The following is a 25930-nucleotide window of genomic DNA, read 5'->3' as shown; positions in this document are numbered from 1 at the left end:
TTTTCTTCTTAGAAGTTGTTGCTATTGTTCTTTAATATTTTTAATTTTAGTATTACTAATATTTATTAGAATGAAGACTTTAGTAAGTTTACTAACCTAGGGTTAATTAATTCATATATCTTCCTAATTTATTTTGAAGAAAGCTTTTAATGTAATTATTTATATATAAATATGCCATTTTTATTTTACATTGTAAAATTTACTTATTGTTCCTTATGGTTTTTCTGATCTATATTTTAGTTCTTAGAACTGATTCACTTATCCAGATATCAGATTTTAACTCATATTTCCCCATTACTTTTTAATATATTTTTACATTTGCATCCTAAATTCTTCTTGGGTTTGCTTTATGAGTGTTTGAGTATATATTATTTTGATTTTTTTTCTAAAAAATAAATTTGTTATAGAGAACTATATATTGGATAATCCTTCCCTTTTATGCTGGTTTGTGATTTCCTGTCATTGTTTAGCTGCATGGTCTTTTGGAGATATCTTTGTATAGTCACATGACCTTTCTCTTGATTTATATTATTTCAACCTTTTTTCTTTAATTTTTTTTCTAAATATCAAAGGGCATGTTTTCTCCTTGTTACTCCTTTGAAAAAAAAATTGGGGAAAACTATTTTTGACACTAAATTTTTTAAATGAGTTTGAGTATTTATTCTCTTTTCCTAGAATATCCTACAAGAATTTTGATAATTCTATACTAACTTAAGGAAAATGAAAATTTTGCAAATGGTAAAACTTCTTTAAATATGAAGTATAGTTCCCAATTTTAATGTTTTGCATATATCACATAGTAGACATTTATAGTTTTATTTATATAGACACAATTTTTCATAGGTGTTTGGAACACAATTTTCAAAGAGGCATGAAAAACAAAAACAACTTGAGGGCAATGTGTATTTTAGAGTAAAAGAGAAACTATGATTCGAAAGAGGAAAAAAAAAAAAGGCTTAGAACAAGTAAATGGAGAGCATTTTTTCTACTGCATTAATTAACACACGGCCTGATATCAACATCCTGAATGAAGGAACTCACTATTCGTTATGGCAAACAATTCTAAAATGAACAATGCACAATGTCTGTAAATGACTCTAAGCTAACAAGGTCTATTAGAGTAATTTAATCCAAAAACGTGTTCATTTTTTAATAATGAAAAATAGAACTCTCAGCCAGGCATGGTGCCAACCTGTAATAGCAGCAGCTTGGGAGGCTGAGACAGGAGAATCTCTTAGCACGTTAGTGAGGCCCTAAGCAATTTAGCAAGATCCTGTCTCGAAGTAAAATATAAAATTGGTTTGGGATGTTGCACCCCTAGGTTCAATCCCCAGTGTAAAAAAAAAAAAAAAAGAAAAAAGAAAAAAAAAGCGCTATCAATACTCAAAAGGGCACCATTCCTATTGATCTGAGTGTTTTATAAAAATCATTGCACATAAAACCTCTGTCAGTAGCTGCAAAACTGTCATGTAATTGTAGATTCAGGAGTTTACCTTTCTCCAAAAAAATCTGTTTATCAACTTACTATAAATTCTTCATAAACCAACTTTTTAGTAGTCATGAAATATTACATCATTTGAATACATCATATCCCATTCTCAAAACGTGAAAGTATTGCTATAATTTCTTTTATATTCTGATAATGTCTCATAAAACAAGAGTCTGAAAGTTTGAGTACAAACGAAGATAAGGCTGTTTAGCTTGAGACGAGATAGCTCAAGTATGAACATGTAGGCTCTGCTGATAACTCTTCACTTGGATCTGTGCCTGTTGTACACAAGCTTGAATTTTGGACAAGTCACTTTACTATCTGGTGCTACAAACTCATCAGTACCTAGACCAGTCATGATAGAGTAAACCAGCAATGACTCTCCCTGGAAGGTAAATTCCACAAGGGCAGCACTGTTTCCTCCTTATTTACTGCAGTGTCCCCAGGACCCTGAATGGAGTATAGCTATAGTAAGTACAGTTATGTGCCCCAGAAGGATAGATGAGTCAGAGGCAGACAGCATATACAATGGTGGTCCCCTAAGATTATATGGTCTCATGACATCATAGCCATCTTAGTTTTGTGAGTCCACTCTATATGTTTGTACTTAAAGACACTTCATGACACATAACTAGAACATGTGCCTGTAGTTAAGCATCCCATGACTGTACTCAGTATTTACTGAATAAATAAAAAACATTAAAAATACAAGTCATTGTCTTATTTGCTATGAGACTAAGTCTTCTCCTCCTTCTCCTTCTCCTTCTCCTTCTCCTTCTCCTTCTCTTTTTAAACCTAGATCCCATCTTGGAAAGGAGACATGGGAGGGCAGACTTTCCAAGAGGTTATATCTAAGAAAAGTGAGTTAATCATAACTAGCAAGTGTCAGAATTTTTGGTTTTGTTCTTTCAACTCTACCTAATCATAGAAACGGGTGATCTAGGGGGAAAAAAGTGATGAGTATAGAAATATTCTTTTTAAAGCAAAATTTCATTTTTTTCACATTTTTTACCGCATTACCATTATCTCTATCAAATCCTATTTAGTTATAGAAAATCTTTTAGTTATAGAAAAACCAATCCTCTATCATGACAATCTCTTTTCTTGTTCTTCTCTTAATTCCTCAACATCTTAGCTTTTCTTGCTATTACCCTAACGATTTAAATGATTTCTCCTAAGCCAAATTTTCCTTTGAGTCACTTCTTAGATGACTTAAAAACTGACATATGTTTACATGATATCAACAATTATACAAAGATCCTCACATTTGCATACATTGTTTCTCAATACTTAAATGTTCATACAATAAATATACCTTTATTTACAAACTTCCTATAAACAGATATTTAACTTGGATACATTTAATATAATTATTACACTATGAAAAGTAAATGTTACAACCAACACTTCACACACACACACACACACACACACACACACACACACACACATATATATATATATATATATATATATATATATATGTGCAATCATATGATAGATTCTCAAAAGTGGAAGAACAGGATCAAATATAATGGACACTTAATTTTAATAAATTCTGGCTGACTCGACTCTAAAACTGCAATTACACTAACAATGAATGAGAATCCCTTTCTCCAACACTCTATTAAAACTGGACATTATCAATCTTTTTAGTGTTTACCAATATGATAGGTGTCCCATTTAAGGTTACAATTCCCACTTAGTGATGTTAAGTCTCCATTCTATAGCTTATTAGAAATATTTAATTATTTCATTTTTTATAATTATTTTCCAGTTATATATTGGTATGTTTCTTTTTCTCTAAGGGTGTGTTGTATTTGTCCTTCTTGTAAATACATATTTTCCTAACTGCCATTTCTTTTCTATTACTTATTCAGTGTTTTTTTCATTTTATATTCATATATGTCAGTTTATTTTTCCAGAATAATCTATGTCTATTGTTTGCACACTACTTTTTAGAATCAGATATTGAATTTTAACAAAAGCTTATTTTTAAAACATTGAATGACATCATCATATGGTGTTTCTCCTTTAATGTATTGTAGTAATGCTGTAGAAAACTGATTTTCTCATTAAGGTATTATATGGACTCTTGAAATAAATATTTTACTTAGTCAATAGGATTTGATTAACATCATACCATAATTTTGCTTGACCTGCCAGTAATTTTCTTTTTGGTGCCCCCCATGTTTTATTGTTTTAAGGTTATGACGCAATCACAAATATATGAATAAGCTTTTCATATTTCTACAAGGAAATTTATACAAAATGGAGACTGCTCTATATTGAAAAGTCTGTGGATATGCTTCTATAAAAAGTGTTCCAGGTACTTTTTAAGACACAGATACTTCATTTCTTTTAAAATGTCTTCCAGAAAAAGTTCTATATTCAGGTTTTTAATTTCTTGAGTTAATCTGGAAGTTTAAATTTTCCTAAAAAACAATTCCTTTCATCTTGATTTTCTGAGTTATTAACTAGGTCTTTTTTTCAAATTTTCATGTAAGTTATTTCTTATTGGTAGTCACTTTTTCAATTTTAGCAGTCCTAATTTCACTTTTTTTAGAATTGTCAAATATTTTAAAATTTATCACTTATTTTTTTAAGAAACAAGCTGCAATTTTGCTGACAAAATTGCAACATTTATGATTTTCTCATTCTCTGCTTTTATTTTTAGCTAAATATTTTATATAATTTTCTTTGGATTTATTTTAATTTTTAAATTTAATCCCTCTTATCTTTATTATTTATTTGTATATTTTCTAAATATATGAATTAAAAAGATAAATATTTCTTGAAAACCTACTGCATATTCTGTTTTATTTATTGATGTATTTTGTTGTAGATGGACAAAATACCTTTATTTATTTATTTATTTTTAATGTGGTGCTGAGGATCAAATGTGCTAGGTGAGCACTCTATCCTTGAGCCCCAGCCCCAGCCCTGTATTCTATTCTATTATTATTATTATTATTATTATTATTATTAAACAAAAAAATGCTAGCAATGGTTATCTACTTCCAGATGAGCTTTCTGCTAGAACCTCCCATCCCACACACTTCTATTTGAAAACATTGAAAAAAAAAAGAACTGAAATTTATTGGGAGTAAAGTTAAAAGATCTGAGAAATATGTAATTGGAATTCCAAAAAGAAAGGATCCAGAGAATGGTACAGAAAGCATATGAAGCAAAATTTCAAAGGGAATGGAAGCCCAGAGGGGTGCACTTATAATTTGATCTTGTTTCTTCCCTTGACACATTCTGTTTTTAAAAGTTATGGATGTACACTGAGACATTCATCAGAGTTTAGAGCAGTCTCACAAAAAAATTGAAGTTCATATTCACCAAGATAGAGGGGCCTCAAGGCCTTCAGCAAGGACCCTGAAGGATTATGCCTTAAAGTAGAGAACAAACCAGAAATGCTCCATTCCTCACAAATGCAGAAACCCAGCATTGAAGCAGCTTAATCTCTACTTGGATTTAAGTTATCTGCTTATAGTACAAAGTGCCTGACAGAAATAAAAGAAATAAACATGATCTAGAAAAAAATAAATCATCTGAAGTTATCTCTATAATTATCATACGTAAATCATTTTAAAAGTAGATTTGCAATAGATAAAAGATCCACAACAAATAGAAAAAGTGATGAAAATGGACTCAAAATAAATCTAAGTAATTTGATTATTAGACATAATATTTTCAGGAAATAAGCAAAATTGAAGTTTGAGCATAAAATTGGAAGAGACTTCCCTTTGTACCATATTTAACTCATTTCTATTTTGTATTTCTGAAACAGAAAACACCTCTCATCTACATAACAGGGGTTTTCCTAATTGACCTCCCTGCTTCCATTCCTAGCCTTCTCTACTCAATTTCATTATGCAACTGAGAGAGCAATCATTAAAAATATTAATAGGATCAAAGATATCCTATGGATATTGCAGCACCATTGGTAATAGGTAAGATATAAAATCCACCTAGTGTTCTTCAGTGAATGAAGAGGTAAAGAAAATGTGGCATATATCCACAGTAAAATATTATTCAGCCATGAAAAAAAGGAAATCCTGTCTTTTATGACAACAGGAATGAATCTTGAGAATTTTATGTTAAGTAAAATAATCCAGATACAGAATGATTAATACTGCACCCTCTCATTTATATGTGGCATCCAAAGTAGATTTCATGCAAGTGCAGTAGTGATTCCAAGGCTTTTGGGTGCTTATCAGGAGGAGGAACGGAGAAGTTAGTCAAAGAATACTTAATCACAATTAGATAGGAGGAATAAGTTCAAAAAAGCATAGTATATATAGCAAATGACAATATATTGTATTCTTGAAAAATGAAAAGAGTGCTTGTTAAGTATTCTCATGACAAAAATAGTCTAGTATCATGTCACTTCTCTGCTCAGAATAACTGAATGGTTGGAATTGAAACTATCATAGCCTCAAAGGTTTATATGACCCTAATGTTGCCGACCATATGGACTTCTTCCACACTGCACTCCTCATTCTGACTCAGCTGCAGTTGCCTTCTAGTATTGCCATTCAGTTTTTGAAATGTGGGTTGCCTCTCAGGAATACTCTGGATTTCAAATGTCCCTTTTATTTAAGATTCTGCTTCCATCTCACTGTCTCAGAGATGCCTTCCTTGACTACTGTCTATCATGCTCAACCTCCTGTCCATACTTTATTTCCCTTACGTTTATTGACATATTATTGATACCTGACATTTTGTACCAAGATGTAAACTCCTTTCATACAGAAAAATCTTCTTAGTTACCAATATATTTCCAGTTCTTAAAATAATAGTGTCTTGATAAATATTAATTGAATGAGACAATCAATTTATTCAAATGTTACAACCAAACAGTGTCATATATTCTTCTCTTTTATGTGCAAAGATGAATGTACAGGGTTCTTATATTTAAAAAAATTGATAATAGGAGAGAAACACATAAACAATTAGAGATCAAGGTGATAACGATAATGAAAAGACAAAGTCCCTATCATAATGATGGAATTTTTTGCTGTTGATTTGGTGGTAAGAAATTGATTTATTTATATGTCTTCACACAAGCAGTGGATGATTATCCTAAATACTTTTATTCAGACAAACACTTTCATTTAAGTTTAATGAATACAGAATAAAAGATAAATGTTTCTTGATATATGTACCATTCCATCGTCTTTAAAGTATATGGTTTTAAAATTTTCTAATTAATATGGATTTTCTTACTACATTCCCATTTCCATCATCATTATGACTGAAGCCATTGTGCTCATGTAAATCATTATCATCATTAAAACCTTGACCTAACCTCAACCCATACTTTATATTTTACTCAAATGCCATCTTTCTGAAGACTTCTCTAGTCTTCTTCTTAAATTTCCATTCCCTGTTTTCTGCTCTAATTTTCTAGTTACCATAGCAACATATAATGCACTCTATGCTTTAACTTTTTATTGTTTTGCTGTTTTCAACCTCTCCAAACTAGAATGTGTGCTCCCCAGGAGGAGAATGCTTCTGTGTTTGTTAACTGCTACATTCTAGCAGATATCCTAATACTTGGCATAAACATATACTTGGCTTGAAAAAAAAGTAGGTGCTCAATTAAAAGTTGTTGAAGGAATAATCAAGTTTTCCCATTTTCTTCCCTCTAGGATTGAATTTTAATATTGTGTTCATAATATAAGCAAATGCTGACACACAGGTGGGCATATTATAATTGATAATCATATAGATCACTGTTAGTGGATGAATATATTAAGCAAGTATATTTATATTGGTACCCCAAGTAAGTTTATAACTATCCACATCAATAGTTGACAAAATATTACCAAAACCTTCAAAATTACCAAAACAAATAAGATTTTAATATTACCAAGAATATTCAACTTCATAATAATTCATCATGACATTGATTTAAATTGCAAGTTTCCATAAATTAAAAGTCTATTATGTTTTAGTTTTCTATATATCACTTTCCAAAATTATCTATACTAATACTGAAATCAGAATGATTTTTGGTTGGATTTAAATGACTAATTTCAATTTCAATTTCATTTAATTTTTAAAATTCAAAATCTACAAAAGTGGATTTCTGAAACTCAAGTGAATTTCTTATTCCACAATAGAGGAAATTAAGGGTATACTTATCATGTGCAAAGTACCAGTCTCTGTGTTGGGGGATATATAGGTAAATGATTACAATTCTTCAGGGAAGGAATTCCTATGATATAGAAATTTTGATCTTAATCATGAAACCTTAACAAGAAGCTCAATAAATTTGATTAAATATGTGGTTAAGCCTAGTTAAAGGACCATTGGAGATATTCCCTTGTGGAATTAACACTTCTAATATGACTGTGTCTCCACTTCTGTTTCTGACATAAATTAATAAGATTCTATTTGGTTAAAAAATTCTCTCATTAGTGTCCCATCAAAAATAGCACCATTTGCCTCATTAAATTTAATGAGGTTGTTGTTGTTGTTGTTGTTGTTCCATTGGTAGGTGTGGGTGTGTGATATATGTGTCAATGTGTTAGACTTGTATCTTTAGAGAACAAGCTTTACATAGGCTGGATTTTCTTGAAGCTAGCTATTTCTAGAATGTGGTGCATGCACCCTAATGGGCTCAGTACCCAGGTAATATATCTTTTACTTTATTCTGATATATAAAATGTGCCAGAAATCAATGCATTTTATGTCAAAAACTCATAATTAAATGATGGCCACATCAGAATATTTTATAATTTATATAATACATATAAAATATGAAAATCACTAAATCAATATTTAAAGGAGAAAAAATGTATGTTTCTCTTTTGTCTGTAGTCTCCAAACAAACAAAAAAACCTCAAAATAATGAGGAGAATTAACTAAAGCTACCCTTATTCCATCCCCCATAGTTGGAATTTTATTTTGTGAAAAGCTAAAATATTATTTTATTATTATACTGATTAAGTCTTCTGTTTTCAAACTTATGAAAATTAGCATGTGATTATTTTAGATGTATATAAATTCTAATTAAGTGCTACAAATACCATCTGTATTAAAGAGGACATTTCTATTTCCTTTTAGCAATTACCAACAAACTAGAGGCACTTGAATACATATACAATATGGATACATTTAAAGAGCATATGTAATGTCTACAGAGTTTTTAACCCACTTGAAATTATTATGGGCAAAAATGATATGAGAACTAGTCACATTCAGGGAAAATATATAAGAAAGTAGATTTCAGGACTCTTTCATCCAATCTTGACTTTCAGATGGGATTAAATGATTCTTAAGAGATAATAATTTGTTCTCAAAAATAGCTGCAGATTTGGACACATGTAACCTAAAGCTAGAAGAGATTTTAAAAGTCCTGTCCAGAGTTCCCTGTAAGAAAGAAATAGAAGTCCAGAAATATGAAAGGGCCCAAATATAGCCCATAGATTAAAATGAAAAGAGAGTAGAGAAGAGAAGGAGAGAGAGAACAGGCAGCAGGCAGAGGAGGGCTCAAGGAGAATTTAGCTACTTTCTCCAGATTAAGTACTATGGGTTTGAATGGTACCTTTTCTATGCTAAAATCTGTGAGCAAAAGCATCCCATCTGAGACTCATGAACAGATCTTACAATTTTGCCTCTAAGAGTAGGAAAAGAAAAGATAAAAACTAATTAGGAGTAATGTAAAAGGAAATATACATTAGAAGAAAAGTTATTACAGGAACTAGGAGAAATGTTACATATCATATTCTATAACTTTAGAGAAAAATGAAAATTTGAACCTATTAAAAGAATAAACATTAATGGTAAAGGACAATATGCCAAAAAAAAAAATAAAATGAGAATTTGCAGACTTCAAAAGTAAAATAAAATGTTACAATAAAAATTATTCCAGAAATTAAAACACATTACAATGACAAAAAGTAGAACAGGTATAATGAGAAAGTTAAGAAAACACATTGTATGAAAAGAATAAGGCTCAAAGCTCCTTTAGAGAATGTTGGAGAAATTTAATTCAAAATGGTTGAATACAAGTTTATTTCTTTTAATACTGGGAATTGAACTCAGGGGCACTTGACCACTGAGCAACATCCCTAGCTCTATTTTGTATTTTATTTAGAGGCGGGGTCTCACTGAGTTGCTAAGCACTTCGCTGTTGTTGAGGTTGGCTTTGAATTCATGATCTTTCTGCCTCAGCCTTCAGAGCTGCTGGGATTACAGCAGCTGGGATTGCGCCTGGCAGAATACAAATTTTAATTTTACTCTACTGTCATATTCTAACCATAGCCACAAAAGCTAATATCCATATGAAGAATATCCAAGGATTTTTTGTTTGGTGGATGAAGAAGAGAATATTAAAAATTATCTTGACTCACTCAATGGTAACAATTTCCAAAGCTCAACATGGATGAAACTAGACCAACAAAAACAACAACAACAAAAAAATAGTCATTTAATTTCCTAAAGATAGAATAGAAAAAGAAAAAAATATGACCATCTATGGTTTAAATTTTCACATAAAATCACAGAAATATCAAACACTTCATCTAAAAATTAATTCTCCCTTTAATGAACAGAGCTTATAAGATAGAGCTTAAAAATTAAATGTATCACTATAATAATCATAAGAGACAAAACTAAGAGAAGAATGAGGCTGAACATGAAGGATGCAAATTTATGCTAATGAAATGTTATAAAAAATGCAGCACATCCAATATCACGAAAACAAAAGAAATTCTAGGGATAAGCATTAAATTGTGAGCCAAACACTTCTATGTTTCACCAAAATAATATCCTCCTTCTGGGAAAGCAGCTAGACGTAGTAAACTCTTGAATGGCCTTTTAACATTCCCCTGAACACTCCTCTCTCCCCTTTCCCCAATACGTAGCCAAAGACATGAAACTCTGAGGACCTAGAGGAAGGACCTAGAGGAACCAGAGAGGGAAGACTCTGGAACCCCTGTAAAACCGCGTAGTTCACTGCTTTACTGAGAATGCACTCAAGCAACTATGATCAAGAAATAAACTGCATCAAGACACAGAATCCGGATTCTAATGTTAAGGTGTATAATGCTATCCTAATAGGAGTCCATCTTGCTAAACTATATTTTCATATAAATTATGATATAATAATGTCAGATTATATAGCTTAAAGTACTCAAAGCAAAATGATTATAAATATAAGAACAAATTTGAAGATCGTTAATATATTTGCTTGAAAAAAAATCAGAGACATGAAAATTTGAAGAACAAAATGATACAAACAATGATTGACACATCATAACAAAACAAAATAAGAATATTTGAAATATTTAAAGAGATTGACTACAGATTAAGCCACAACAAACATATCAATATATCCTCCAAAGCCATATCTCTCAACTACAGTGTTCTCCAATTAGAAGTTAAAAGCAAACAGGATAGCTGAAAATAATTTTTTTTCTATTGAAAGTAATAACATGTAAAGAAATAGAAAATACTCTTCTAAAGTTTATTTGGGTTAAATGGATATTAAAGCTAGTATTATAAACTCTTAAATATGAACATCAGATTATAAAACTGTAGGGATGTGATCAAAACACTAGGTATGAGGAAAATTCCTTAACTGAGGTTTGTTCATTTATGAAAGATGATAGATGTGAAAAAATGGTCTCACATTGACACTCATTATTAATGCAACTGAAATAATTCAAAATCAAATGGAACAGAAAAATATTCAAGATCTCACAGGTGAACATTTTCCTTCCTTGTTTTATGTATGTATGTGATTCAAGTGTTCCAGGAAATTTTTCCATATCATTTAAATCCTAAAACTTTTTCTTGTAAGATCACCATATTTTATGGCCAAAGAAAAATCTCTTGGTCCTATAGGCAGAAGTACAAAGTCATTTATTAGAGGGGAAAAAAAGCCTGGCTTCAGACTTCTGCATATCAATACTCATATTTAGAGAATATTAGAGAAAGTCTAAGAGTCACAAGAAACAAAAGCATTACTCAAGTACTTTATACCCACTCAAGTCTTTGTTCACTTAAAAGGCATCAGAATGACTTCCTTGGGCAACATGGATATCATAATATCTATGTTTTCAACAAATTCAAAGAGTTGAAATAAAATAGTTTCAAGTGAGCAAAATAAATGAGGATTAATCCTTAAAGTACAACTGAGAATTAGAGTGACAGGAGAAAACAAAAATATTGTCAATCTGATGCTATAAAAATAAAACTAAAATACATGTAGATCATTGATGACCAAGTGGGAAGAAGTATACACATTTATCATATTTCATAAAAGGCATTTGCTTAAATTGATGAAGAAAGTACTAAAATTTATAAGAATAAATAGGAGAAGAACTAAATTCCGTAAGGGAGGAAATGATAAACACAAGTGATAGGCAAGGTTGAATGAAGACAACAGTTGTAAAGCAGATAAACAAAAACCAAGAGAACTGCTCATATGTATTTTTTTTTCTGTAGAAAGGTAAACCTTATAAGGTGGAACTTAATAAATTCACTTCCCCAAATATATTCTTGTGTTGCACATTAACTTGGTATAAAATCCACTGAAAAGACTGGTTTGTACTACAAGTTATCTGGCAAGGGATAATTCTATTATTCTGAAATTTATCTTGATTTCCCACAAATTATCTACATATTGCAGAATCACTGCAAATCTAACATACAGATTGTTTTCACATAGAAGTTGTACATTTTGATAATATGAGTCTCATCTCAGGTAGCTCTCGAGAAATTTCATACTGTATATCCCAATAGAATCTGTCTATACTTTAAGGCATAATTTCTTTACCAATATCTAAGTAATAAAAACTTGCATTAATTTTTAAGAACGTGACCATGAGTCCCCCGCTTGCTTTTTCTTTTTTCATTAGGTCAATTCAGTTCACCAATAATCATCAATGCTGTTGCCCAATGAGGCATCCATCTTTTTCACTTGCTCTATTCTACAGTTTAAGAATATTCCCTGGCTTGTGCCTAACCCATGGTAGCAACTTATGAGTAGGTACTAATGAAAGAGTAAATGAATCATGACTTCATATTTCATATTTTATTTAAGTGAAAAAAACTATTTAAACAAAATACTAATAAATAAAATTTTAATGGCAATCACATATTCAGCCTTAGACATTTATTTTAAAATTAGGAGTAAATAATGCTTAAGGTGACTAATAGGCTTCTGAGAATAGTATGCATTTTTCTATTCAATGAAGTGACAGCTAAATTTTCAGTCTATAATTTGATTCCATCTCTGTCAACACATTTATCATCTACAACTATCTAAGGATCTCTATCAAATTTTTGTTCTTCAATTAAAATTTATTCCTTAATTCACTGGATTGGACAAGGAGATGGGAGGAAGAGAAGGGACATGGGAATGGGAAAGACAATAGTGTGTTCAAATTTGAACACATGACCAGTGTAACTCCACATAATGTTTAACAACAAGAATGGGAAGTTACACTCTATGTTTTTATGATATATCAAAATACATTCTATGTCACATATAACTAAAATAAAATTTCAAAAATAATGATTTTTTAAAATTTTCCAAAATCCCAAAACAAAACAAAACAAAATTTCTTCCTTAAAATGTGTTGCCTTCCAGAAGACCAAGTAGAGAAGGAGAAGAGGAATAGAGGAGGGAAGAGGGCAGAGAAAGAGGAAGCATTGGGGACAGAGTGGAGCCAATTATATTCCATGCATGTATGATTATGTCAAAATGAACCCCAGTGCTATGTATAACTACAATACACTAATTAAACACGAAAAACATAGAAAGTGTCAGCTCTGTATTGTCATAATTCTTTCAATGCCACCATCATCTTTTTTCATCTTTTTTTTATCAGGTCTTGTTCTACTGTTCTGTTTTGTTTTCTACGTCTTGTTTGTCTCTAGTACATAATCATTTATGATTCGTTTGCCCTCAGAAGTTCAGAATAACCAGTATATTCCACCTTCTATTTACTTACACCAAGGTTTGCCCCTGTGTTAACTCTGGGCTCCCTCTCTCTCAATTCCTTGATCATTTCATAGTTTTAATGTAATAGCTGCATCATGTTTCTCCATAATACAACTCCAAGACCATAAAAGGTTAAGATGACAAAGCTTCTGAAATGAAATTGGAGAAATTTCAATATACTCTTACTTTTTAAAAATAGCTCCCACTTTTTTTAAACCTTCATATACCAGTACTATTTAGGTGATCCTTAGTGAGTTTTGTCTGAATAATTGTTACTGGTGAAACATTTAAGTTCCATTTATGTTGGCTTTATGTGCTCAGAGTAGAAACTCAACAATAATAATGAGTGATTTTCTAGAATGATTATTTTATGAAATTTGATACAATTTGCTTTTAAAGTTAGACACACATACACTATGTGCACACATGTGCACTCACATGTGCACACAAACATATACACACCTCCCCTGATATTTCCTGAAACTCTAGGTTTCCTTTTATGGTTTTAGTATCTCATTTATAATAAAATTTATCTTCGTATGAGCATAACTTCCCCATAATCATGCATTATGCAATTTTTTTCAAAGAAGTTTAGGGAATTATTATATTTTTTCTTAGGTGGTTTTATATTTGTTTCTTGTTTGCTCCTTAGTAACAACAGATATATTTTTGAGAGTAACAATTATCATTCGCTTCTAATTCCCACAATACTTAAGTCTATCTATGAGTTAGTGATTAGTAACTGAAAATTGAGTTGATAGTTTGAAAATTAGAAGAAATATATTAAGTCCCATGAAAGGTCCAAAAGTGGCCTTCAATTAACAAAAACAATCGGCTGATGTTTCTCTTTTTGATGCCAGGAAACTCTGTGCAGTGTTTCTAGTTTTTCCTTCAATCAGCCCAACATGAGACTTTGCATCAAGCTGTGATTTTGTAAATTTTGTTTTAGTACCTATTGGGGCATCCTGTGAATCATGGTCTCTTCATCTCTGCATCCTGGGGAAGTGCATACAGACCAGAAAGGCTTGGGCAATTTCTCATCTTAAAATATTCTCACCCACCCCCTTCCAATTTGGAAAATAAAATTAGCTGTGAGTTTTTATCCCAGGGAACCACATATTTTTGAAACAACAGAGTTTTCAAGTCCTGAAGAAGGGTGATTCTTTTGTTTTCTCTGTCACTAATAAGCCATTTCCTTTTGTGAACTCAAAAGAAGCTAAAATCCTCATGAGTACCTTAGCTGTTTTCTATTTTTCCAGCTTCAGTTTGATCTGTAATAAAACAACAGAATATTTGTCTCTCTCTCACTGTCTCTCTGTCTCCCTCTCTCATCCTACATGCCCTGACTAATAAGTCAATCCTTTTGTTGAGGCCTAGTAAACTTATCTTGTATTTTTTATATCATTGTAATAATATTATATGGCAGGCAAAAATATAATGATAAATGATAATTTGCCAAAAAGATTAAAAAAACACTGAGGTGTTACCTATCAAAAGTTCTCCTTCTGTCTGTGATGCAGCACAGATTGTGATCGTGACAGTAAATCTGGTGCTATTGTTAATGCCATGGCACTTGGGTTTTTGGCTTGCTTTAGTCCAATCTGTGACATGCTTGTGAATATCTTTCTTCTGTTCTGTCTGTATGGCATATGGATTTCTGGGATACAACGTCAGACCTATCCACATAACAAGTGTTCAGAGCACCTTATCATTTTAAAAAGCCAATTACTCAAAAAGACAAATGTGAAATGTTTCACATTTAATGATGAGCAAATCTGCAAAACAAATGCAATTTTGCTCGTTCTAAAAAGTTTAGTTTAACTGTAAATATTGCAATGGAGTCTTGCATGACACACACCACCAATAGGGAAAAGCTCATTTCATACATATTGTATATCATCACTGTCAATTACATCTGCACAGGATTTAAAATGAGGGTGGTATAAGTAATTAGAAATAAAGAAAATAGAATATTCTAAACTACAAGGCTCTGAAATCACTGTAAAAATGTCACTGCTAACATTGAACACTCTAAAAAAATATTTTGAAAGTCTCACCCAAAAAACTGAAAACTGCATATGTCTACAGAGGTAAAGGTCACTCATGAAACACTCAACAACAAAAAATACCAATTCATTTTTTAGAAATATTTGTCAATATGTAAAGAATGTTTTGTACATAAGTTCTCAGTTACTGTTGAATCAGTGGCTGTATGTAATATTCCCACATGGAATGATGTCCTTTCAAATACTTTAAAACAAAGGTTTAGTGAAAGATTTTATGGGGACATCTTGAGTGCTGAGATTTTATGCATGGGAAGTGCACTAACAAAAAACAATAGCATTAGTTTTGAAACTGATTTATCTATTTATACTTTTCTATCTATTTATGATGAAGACAATAGTTCATTCATAACTATACTTCTCTATCTCTATCTACCCTCTGCTACCTAAACAAAACAAAGATGAGACTGAAAAAGAAAAAAAAAATCAATCCTACTCTTCAGCGTCTACCATGTAGGTTATGTAAATACAGTTGTCACATTTAAATATCTTTACTCTTTTTTTTTTTTTTTGCTTGCACATTCTTTAAACCTTCTTTTAAACTGTGAACACTGGTAACAGAATATTATATGACATGAGAAATGGAATGCACCTGGCACTGGTAATTTTAGAAGAAACTAATCTCGATATTTATAACATCATTTAGCAAGCAGAACAGTTTTACCAGGCTTGGAATGTTGATATGAAAAAGTTCATTTAGTTCTTGGACTTTCATTCTCCATTGAAATGTAGTCAAAATTCAGAAAGTCTCCAATCAGCTATTGCATAGCAAACACAAAAGAGCCTACAGGACTCCACTACTAGTAACTGAGATGAGACAATACCCTTTGATTCACTCTATTGTATTTCATATTAACTTTTTGTTATCCTGCATAGAATCTGAAAAAGAAGAGTTAAACAATAACTCCATACATTAAAGAAAGATAGGAAAAATTAGTCAACCATAATATTTTTGACAGTATTTCCTGAAAATAAAGGCCTCACCTAGTATTTACTTATTCTCTTAGCTACTGTGGGTTCATTTCAACTGGATGCATATACATTTTAATTTGAAGTGAATTGGCATGATAATGTCCATAGCACTTGAAGGTTTTGATATTGTAGTCAATAATCTATCAGGTGATCTCACAAAGGCACTTAATTACAATATGAAAGTAATGATTTTGGCTGATTTTCCACTTTGTGGAAAGATTCAGGGTCTAGATAAGCAAACCAACAAATAATTAACCAATATTTTTGGCCTTTTCAAAGTAATAAAATTCATTCTATTTACAAATAAAATAATTTGATATAAGCCTCCCACTCTTCTCTTCCAACCAATGTACTGTATTCTCTCCTTACACTGAGCCTGAACAACTTGAAATATGAGGAGTTGTATAACCAGACCAAATTCTCATAGTAATATTTGATTTCTAACAGTTGGGGCTTAAAATAATGTAACAGGGAAATTCTTATACTAAGGCACTCATCTCAATATTTATATTCATAGCTTACACAGAAATATTTACACAGAGAAAAATGATGATACTCATGGAGCTCTGTCAAGAAGAAACCAGCTCACAGAAGCACCAAGGGATGTAATCTGCACGTGAGTGTGAATCAAAGCGACACTGAGAGTCTGAACAGCTCATCCTTGCCTAGAGTCATGCTGCAACAGGTATTTGTTTTCTAATCTGTTGCTTATATCTATACTTCCAGTGATTTATAATGAAAGGTCACAATAACATTTTGAAGATAGAAAGAAGACTTAAAGAACACCTTTCCACTAGTGTCCTTATTTGAGAGTGGAAAAAATTTAGACAGAGAAGGACTGAGGTGGTGTCCAGGAAGTACTTTCCTCAAGCCTTGGGCTGAGCTGAAGTCAAATGTTCTGTGCTGGTGTGAAGGTTGCCTCACTTGCTCTGTGTGCTACTCTAAGAAGTCTCTTAACCCTGTTAAGAGGAAATTTTCTCAGCTATAAAAATCTGGTGACCCCTATTTTACAGAGGTATTAGGAATGAGGTAATACCTGGGAAAACCCCATAAACCACAATGTTATCCACAAATACACTGAAGTGTTGTTCTCCACCTCACTAGGGACTCAGTTTTAGTTCCATTATTGTTACTGCTATTATTTTGCCTTGCCTATCTTACAGGTTAAAAATCATTAAACAGCACAGGGAAATCAGGGGGTAAAATTCCAGCTTTTATAGATAGAAGCACAGCTGCCAAGGAAAGCATATCCTTTCATCTTAATGCACTTTGAGACTATCTGAAACGGTTAATACAGCTTGGACCCATCTTCTTGTTAAAAAATTTGTCCAAAGGAAGAAAAAAGTAATAATGGTATAAGGAATAATTATGACAGCTGCAAGCTTCCATAGTTGCCTCCACACAGTATTATTATTATTGGAAATGCTATCTGGACAGTACCTGAGTCCATAAAGTATCAGGTGTCCATTTGGCAAGAGAAAAAGGAAGGAATCAGATCAACATTTTATAAGTGGCTTGCATTTTTTTTTGCACCTGTTATTCTACAATTTCTTTCAGTTATATTTCAAAACACTACAGTTGGGATCTCCTTGCCAACCTGAGATGGCATAAGCCTGGATAACAGAACAAAATGTGAGAAGGTCCTTCTGTCTTTAACGCCTGTTCACCAGTGAATCAGCCTCCAATTAATCTGTTTCTTCAGTAGGAGTTTAATAAAAGTCAAGAGCACACATGTTCAGGCTTGTTTAGTATTGAAGCTGTGTTAACATTATCTGTCTAGCCAGGTCAAAAATCCTGTGTAATTAGATGCCAGAAACCATTTAAAAAATTTTAAGGATTTTTCAATTTATTATGAGCAATTGATTATCTGAGATAGGGAAGTTTAAATATAAAATGGAAGTACAATGAGAGGGATGCTTCTCATTAAATGTTCCAAAGAAAAAAAAAGTTTGTTTTGTGGCCAAACTGCACATAAAACTCAATATAGTAGGTTTGTTATTTTCTATCTGTTTATGAACCAGAAAATTCAGGATTGCTCGGCAACTCTTATTTCCATTCCACTGTGTGAGTGATGATCAGAATTGGTCATTTACATTCAATCATACACAGCATTATGTTTGGAGGGAGTGCTTAACCCAGTCATCTGTGCCTATGAACTGAATGTGCCTCAGTGTTTTCTAGAGGAAATCAACAACACTGCAGATGGAAATACAGGTTGGATGTATTTATGACAAGCCGAGGTAGCAAATACAAAGGCACAGAACTGAAAGCTTCTGAGACCCTACCTACACTGCTTATTTTCAGCAGTGACAGAGGCAACAAAGTCCCAGAAAGCCCAATGCTCTTAGAGTTTATGGGAAATGACATTTAACCCATAAGTGACATGGTACATTATCTTTGCATAAATCACTAAACAGAATCACCTTCACCAGCATCTCTTGAGTCCACCTTGGAATCGTAACTGCTCAGACTGAGGAATATGAAATCTGATTCTTGTTCTTACATATCAGTGTGGGGAAAATGAAATAAAGATGACTCATACACACAGGACTCTTCATGTCACTGTGAAACTTTTTACAGGGAGATTATTTCAAAGATCACCATTCAAGGCAGAAAGCAGACATTTCAAAGAAGAAAGCAGTTAATAGTGATTGTCTATATTCAGCTTTCATATTTCATCTAATTACACAGAATATCATTTCTCCTTTTTTGATAAGTTTAATAATCAATTCATTAAAGATATGACTTTATGGGTACCCATTTCCAATAACTATAGAAGAATTCTCTAAACATTTCTAAATATTTCAAATGAAGAAGAAGCATTGTAAGGTGGATCTGCTCATTAAGAAAAAATTAAATTAGTGAAATTTTATGACCATGATGACTTCCTGTACCATATTGGGTATAATGCATTGTAGAGCCCATTACTGGTTAAGTGTTAGTTTTCATAACATTCTTTATTTTGTCACTTTTTATCTATGAAAAAGTAATAATAAAAAAAATTTTAAAACCCTCCAGGATCATATTGTATTTCTTTTTAATTTTTGTCTGTATTCAATATAAGATCCCTATATTTCAAATACAGTGGCTACTTTCATATCTTCTATTCATTCAGAATATGTTGGATTGAGTGATTTTTAATAAGTCATTAAAAAATATTTTGAAAGTGTCTGCCTCATGACAAATGATAAAAAATCTACTATTTATAAAGTTGCCATAAGGTTTAAAATGTATGTTACCTTGGTCCATATAAGTTTTACTATTATTTTTATTTATCATTATTTTTCACATAAACCAACACTCTGCACAACTACTCTGCATGTGGAGATGGAATGATTGCCAAACCTTGTTTACAGAATTGTCATCTGAGACCCAGTTGTATTTTCTTGCCTAGAGTCTGTATCTACTTCTCTTCCTATATAGGTTGTATTCAAGCTTTCCCAAAGGAGTCTTTTGGCCTTTACTTTTGACAGCATTGAAAATTTCCACAAACTTACCTTCAGGGAATCGGCAAGGACATTTCAGGAATTTCCCACTTCCTCCTTCTAACTTTGGGCAAGTCATAATCTCACTTTTTCTCATTGTCTCTGTTGTTAAATGTGAGAAATCATGAGATAATTCATGTATTTCAAAGAGTCATATCCATGAAACACTTGTAATCACTGTACTGAAGGCAGTGTAGCGTGCTCTTGGAATACTGGGTATTGAGGGGTTTCTATTTCTTGGCAGAAAATGCTTTAACTTTTGGGCCTTGATGCACATCTAGAAAAGCAAAAAATATCCCAAAGAATGAGTTATATTCCAGGATATTTGCCTTTAGGATGAAGTTCATGAAACCATTCAGGGGCCTGGAGTTGCCATGGTAAATTAAAGAAAAAAATTACTTAAATCCCTTTTACTTTACAGTCTTTGCATAGTGCTTATTTTAAACACCAATATGTTCCATTCATACTCTTCTGGTCTGTCATAACATCATTAAATAATAGTTTCTGTAGTTTCTGTGGCCCAACTGAGTGGGGAACTTAACTTATGAAAACCCATAAAGAGACAATAATATGTTCCTGACTCAAAATGGCCATTAGTTAACACTCCTTGATGTTCTTTAAAATGTAGTCATGACCCAGAGAATAGCCTCTGGATGGGTTCATTAGTCTGTTGATACTCTTTATTAAAAAGTTTTAAAACAGTTATAATGGGAGAAATTTTGGAAAATAAAACAATAAGAATATAACTATCTAGGTTCTTTTCATTGCTTTCAAACATAGATGAATAGCAAACTCAGCAAAACATAAACTGGGTATGTAGTATTATTTCATCTTTGTTTTGATGAGGTCATCAGTACACATCTTTGATTTTTGATAAAAATTTTAAGGGACAAATTAACACAGAAGTTGACAGTATCTAAGATGCAGTGCTGAAGATAAAGAGTTCCATGATATCAATTAATAAAATGTGAGAAAAGCTCATATGTTCCTTGGAACTTTCGTGTTGTGGATCATATTTTGATTGGAATCATCCTCATCTGTCAGTGTACCCTGCTATGTACCATGTTCTTCAAGACTAACTTGTCATGCTTCTGCCAAAACCATCAGTGGCATCTCATGGGGACATAGTGAACAATGAAACACATTTTGCTCAGCTAATAAGGACCTGAAACACCTGATTTCTGCCTACTTCAGTGGCCTTATGTATTACCATACTCTGCCTTCCTTATTTCATTTCATTCTTTCCATATATATCTTTAGGTTCCTCAAAGTTGTCACACTCTCTCCTGCCACAGGGTGTTCCGATGAGATGTTATGGCTGTAATTCTCTCAGACTCTCTTCTCTCTTGTGCTTGCCCACTTATTCTCTTTTCCTAATATATAGATCTCTTCCTTAGGAGAGCATTTTTTGACCCTCCAGAATAGGTACTGCTAAAAATAGTCTTTAACACTATGTCATGTGCTTTAATATGGCAAGAAGATCTTCTGTAGGTAATCACTTGTGTGCTACCACTGTATGCTGTGTTTTTCTCTCTGAAAACATTGGCAGATTTAATTATTGACTCAATACCCTTCTTCCAAGTTTGAACATCAACACTATGATGTCATGAACTGTGTATTGTTCACCACTGAATTTTTAGTTCTAGGTCAGTGTTAGAAGAGAATCTCAAAAAATATCTATTGACAAAGTAAATGATCACTCTTGAAATTTCTTTCACCTCCTTGCCTGTTAAAAACCTTTCAAGTCTTCACATTCAAGCTGAAATGCAATCTTTTTATTGACTTTTCTTCTTCAATTTGAAGTCTTCTTTGATATTCTTATAGTTTAATGACCATTCTTTAATAAATTATAAAACTTTTTAATGTCAACAAGTATATATTATTAAAATTATTGTATTGTTCACATTATATGCTAAAGGTATGTTGAGCTTTTGTTAATTATGTTTGGTTTTGTTCCCAAATTATGGCTGTTAGATGATCCAGTGCCTTTCAGACAAAATACAGCAATTTTCCATTCTTGTTCTCAATACCATCCTGTCTTCACGCCTCTCTTCTCCCAGAATGATAATTCTTGACCACTTTACAAACATCTTCTTAAGGATATAATACAGGCAGAACTCCTTTATCTTCACCTTGTCACAAAGTGTAGCAAGGAAACCTACCAATCAGTAAGCTGTTTTATCACTCTCTGAAAATACATTTTACAACCCAATGTGGGATATGTACAGTGTCCTCAGCTCTACATATAAAAAAAACCACTTCAAAATGTGAAGTACTATATGGTTCATTGTACTTCATAAATCTACTGAAACATGGCTTCTATTACCTGGGAAACACCTTCATATTTCCATTTCTGTTGTTTTATCTTTATTATTATTATTATAAAAGTACCATATGAGGTTGGTGTCATGGAGGTAAGGTATTGATAATACAAAGCCAGGTTTCATCTAGAACCACGCTTACACTGTAAACAATTTTTCTGGCCTTACTACTTTTCCCATGTAACCACAATTACAGTACTAGATCTGTGGTTTTCAGTCTTTTTATTTTTAATTTTTTCAAACTTTCCAATAAGGAAGAAAGTCACTTTTTACTTTTGTTCTCATCTTGGCTGTCACCACCACTTGAGTCACCTTGAACATCTTTCCATGCCTCACAGACTAGCATATTTATGGTTGCTTTCATCTTTAAGTATCTATTAGTTTATTCAAAATGGTAATGAGACTGTAGCTTAAAGTTGTAAGGAAGTTAAGTGTTTGTCACAATGGATGAGCAGAGAAGTCCATTTGAAAGCTCTAATTAAGTTGTCATTGTGTATATTGTGTGCTCATTTAGTGATCACTGTATAGATGCATCAGTAATTAATAATCTCATTTTAAAAAGAGGTGGGGGTTTTTGAAAAGCATTAGATAATGTTTGCTGTCTTCCAACCATAGAAGCAGGTTGAAAGTGACCCTGTTGGGTTCTATCCTCTGGCACATAAGAGTGCCAATATTGACAAAGGTTACTGACAAGCAATGTTTGCAGAATGGACATACTCAGTGGACTATTCTTCCTACAAGCAGGCAGACTTTACAGTAATAGCAATTTGAAGTGTTTTTTTTCTGTTTTAATTACATTCAAACTGGGAAGACAGTCCTGTGAAATACACCTCTTTTAATGGCCTTCCCCCAAATATCACTTTGTATTTTTTAAGTACTAATTAAGTAATAACTTAAAATTTCTTGTAAATTATCTGGAGAGTTTTTCAAGAGATAAATTATGGATAGATTGCATTCTTATTGGTAATATTAATAATGCCTGTCTAGTGGATAAGTCACTATAAGTGATATAAGTTCCAGTTTAAGGCATAAAATGCAATATAGAATATTTAAATCCCTGGATTATAAAATTTACAATAATCTCAATCTTACAATCTAGGTAAAAGAAAGAGGATGCTAATTTTAGCTATCTAGATATTTTAGGCTGCTTTAGCTAGTTTCAATTTTTGATTTTTATTTTCATAAACACAAAACTATATAGGACCAGTGACCTATACAAGAAAACATACTTTAAGTAGTCTCTTTTGAAGAAAGTAACTTATTTGGTAACACAAGTGAAAAAGCTATGATATGTCTGGAAACAGATCCACACTAAATTCTATCCTCTCATTTCCTTCCTTTCTGCTCCTCCTTTTCCTAGATACATATTTAATATATTGTCTATATTTTAAAGCATAACTTGAGTTTTTAAGAATATTTATCTATCAAGATTACCATTCTGAGAGGCACGTGTACATGTATTATTTTAAAATATATATATATTTTCTTACTGTTTAATGAAAAAATTCTACATAGATAATGATTTTTGTTGAAAACTTGACTGGTCACCCAGAGGTCAGAATCATATTAAGAAGCTATGTGTGCTATACATAATTTTTCCTATACTCCCCCAAAACCAAAACAGTGAAAAACTCTCAGTAGGTTCATTAGTTTTCTATTTATGCTTCATTAATTCCTTATCCCTCTCTACTTGCTGATTTCATAGCATTACCTCAAGCTGCTGAGGCAACCCCACTCACCCAAAGCTATCCAAAATAAATCTCATTTGTCTTCTGTAAGTAGAGTATACATGTAAATTGTACTGTCAGCTACACGGTATATACTACAGAGACATGCTCATTACTTAACTCTGACTTTCTAGTAGCATGCTCACGTAATACAGGTAGAATTTAGCACTCAATAGAATGTAAAGTGTAATAAGTCTACTAACAAAAATATATCTATTGACAAATATACAATGTACAATAATTCTTCCTTAAAACATTACTATATAACTTTCTATTTATATTTTATACATATTTAAAATATAATGTATATGATAGTCATATTTAAATTTTTCTTGAAATTATTTGAAAATAATAGCCTCAAAAAATCTATGTAATCTCAGAGAATAAAAATCTTGGAAAAGTATAATTGTGTCTTTCCCACATTTTCTCATAAAACCTGCATAAAGTAATGGATAGAAGTTACTTTGGAAACTGACCACTCAGAGCCTGATAAGTTTCTGTGGGCTCCTGTTACCTAATTCATTTCTGTCATCTTTTTTCTGAAGCCAATGGACCTCTATTTTACCCTCAGGAATCTCTTGGATAGCTGTGTGTTAGTTTCTAATAATACATTCCTGTTTGTGACCTGAAGTACCACAAGAATAACCTTTCCCAGGTTCTAATGACAACATGATAAATGTCTTAGATCCATGGTAATTATTTTTTGAAATGTGAATTAAGGCAATGTTTGCTCATGATTTCTCCTAAAAAAAAAAAAGGAAATATACAATTTCGGTTTACTGTTGTTCTAGAAAAATCCATGGGTCTTCTTTGGCTATTCCAAATCTTCCTTTTCTTAGGAAGGAGTATCCTGCTCTGAAAGCAATGGTGGGAATGAAATTCTGTAACTTCTGACAGCCATGTGGTCAAGGGCAGTTGAGCGCCAAGCAATTGTGTTCATGAGGTGGCAGGAAAAGGAACTGGTTGCAGTGTATGATTTTCTTTTGTAACTTTATAATTAGGAGTCAATTGAGTTAAGTGCTTGCTTAATAATTGACCTCCAGACTGAAGGCAGGCTCCCCAAAACCAGGAAAATAAAAACTGGTATTGTGCTGCCTAGCATGTTTAGAACAGGGTAGAAATCAGATCTCGCCTCACATAATGGCATAAATGTTTCTCTGTGGTTGCATCTAACAAAGGTATCACATGGGTATAAATCAACGAGGGTAACGTATTTCACTACAGTTAATTATCCTGAGTTATCCCAAGAAACTAGGTTTTATTCTGTAATCTGTTAGGAAATCTGCTGTTCCAGTCCTAAATCCTTTTCTCTGCCAGGTGATTATCAACTACATTTTTGTACAGGAGAGAATTAATGCCACATACTGCCTAAGCGGCTTTGAAGGCAAAAAGGCCTGGACCTGTAATAACTTTTGTGCAGGGTATTGATTCAGAGGACGTGAGGGAGCCCATAGTCACAGGGGTTTCGGGGGCTTTCTAAGCCCTTCTCTACCTTTTATATTCTACCACATTCCACCTCCACTGTGAACTCTCGCATTAACTCTCCACAGGAGACCCCAGGTAACTCTACACTGGTGTCGCCACAGACTGAGTAAAACCCTAGGTCAAAAGCTGGCCCCACAATGAAATCTGATTTTCAAGCCAGCAACAATCAATACGGCTTTAAAATTTGATAACAAGGAACTTTGGCAGAAAATAATCACGGTTGCTGTAAAAGGCAGAGGCAAATTTTCTTCCAAGTATGTAGTTTGTTCTTTAACTTTAGTTTGGTGCTTTGGTGAGAATATTTAGTTGTCTGTGCATGCATGTGTGTGTGCACATGTGTGTATGTGTGTCTTTTCCCTGGATGCACTTGCACATATCTATGGGGGGATCTGAAGCCTTTGTTGGAAATAGTAAGCACAC

At 32.4% G+C, this 25930-nt stretch overlaps 1 protein-coding gene and 1 long non-coding RNA gene across 3 annotated transcripts in view; one reads left to right on the top strand and one right to left on the bottom strand.

The window, feature by feature from the left end:
- Positions 1 to 17171, top strand: part of LOC144365533 (uncharacterized) — a 40587-nt gene extending 23416 nt beyond the window's left edge. The window contains exon 3 of the long non-coding RNA XR_013424067.1: positions 17010 to 17171. This is a non-coding gene — a long non-coding RNA (uncharacterized LOC144365533). The remainder of the gene's footprint in view (positions 1 to 17009) is intronic.
- Positions 1 to 25930, bottom strand: part of Arhgap15 (Rho GTPase activating protein 15) — a 591785-nt gene that overhangs the window by 321864 nt on the left and 243991 nt on the right. The gene's annotated exons all lie outside the window — the stretch shown is intronic.

Source organism: Ictidomys tridecemlineatus, chromosome 7 (assembly GCF_052094955.1).
Source record: "Ictidomys tridecemlineatus isolate mIctTri1 chromosome 7, mIctTri1.hap1, whole genome shotgun sequence".
NCBI lineage: Eukaryota > Metazoa > Chordata > Mammalia > Rodentia > Sciuridae > Ictidomys > Ictidomys tridecemlineatus.
The sequence above is the reverse complement of the archived record's forward strand: the minus strand, read 5'-3'. Positions and strand labels throughout refer to the sequence as shown.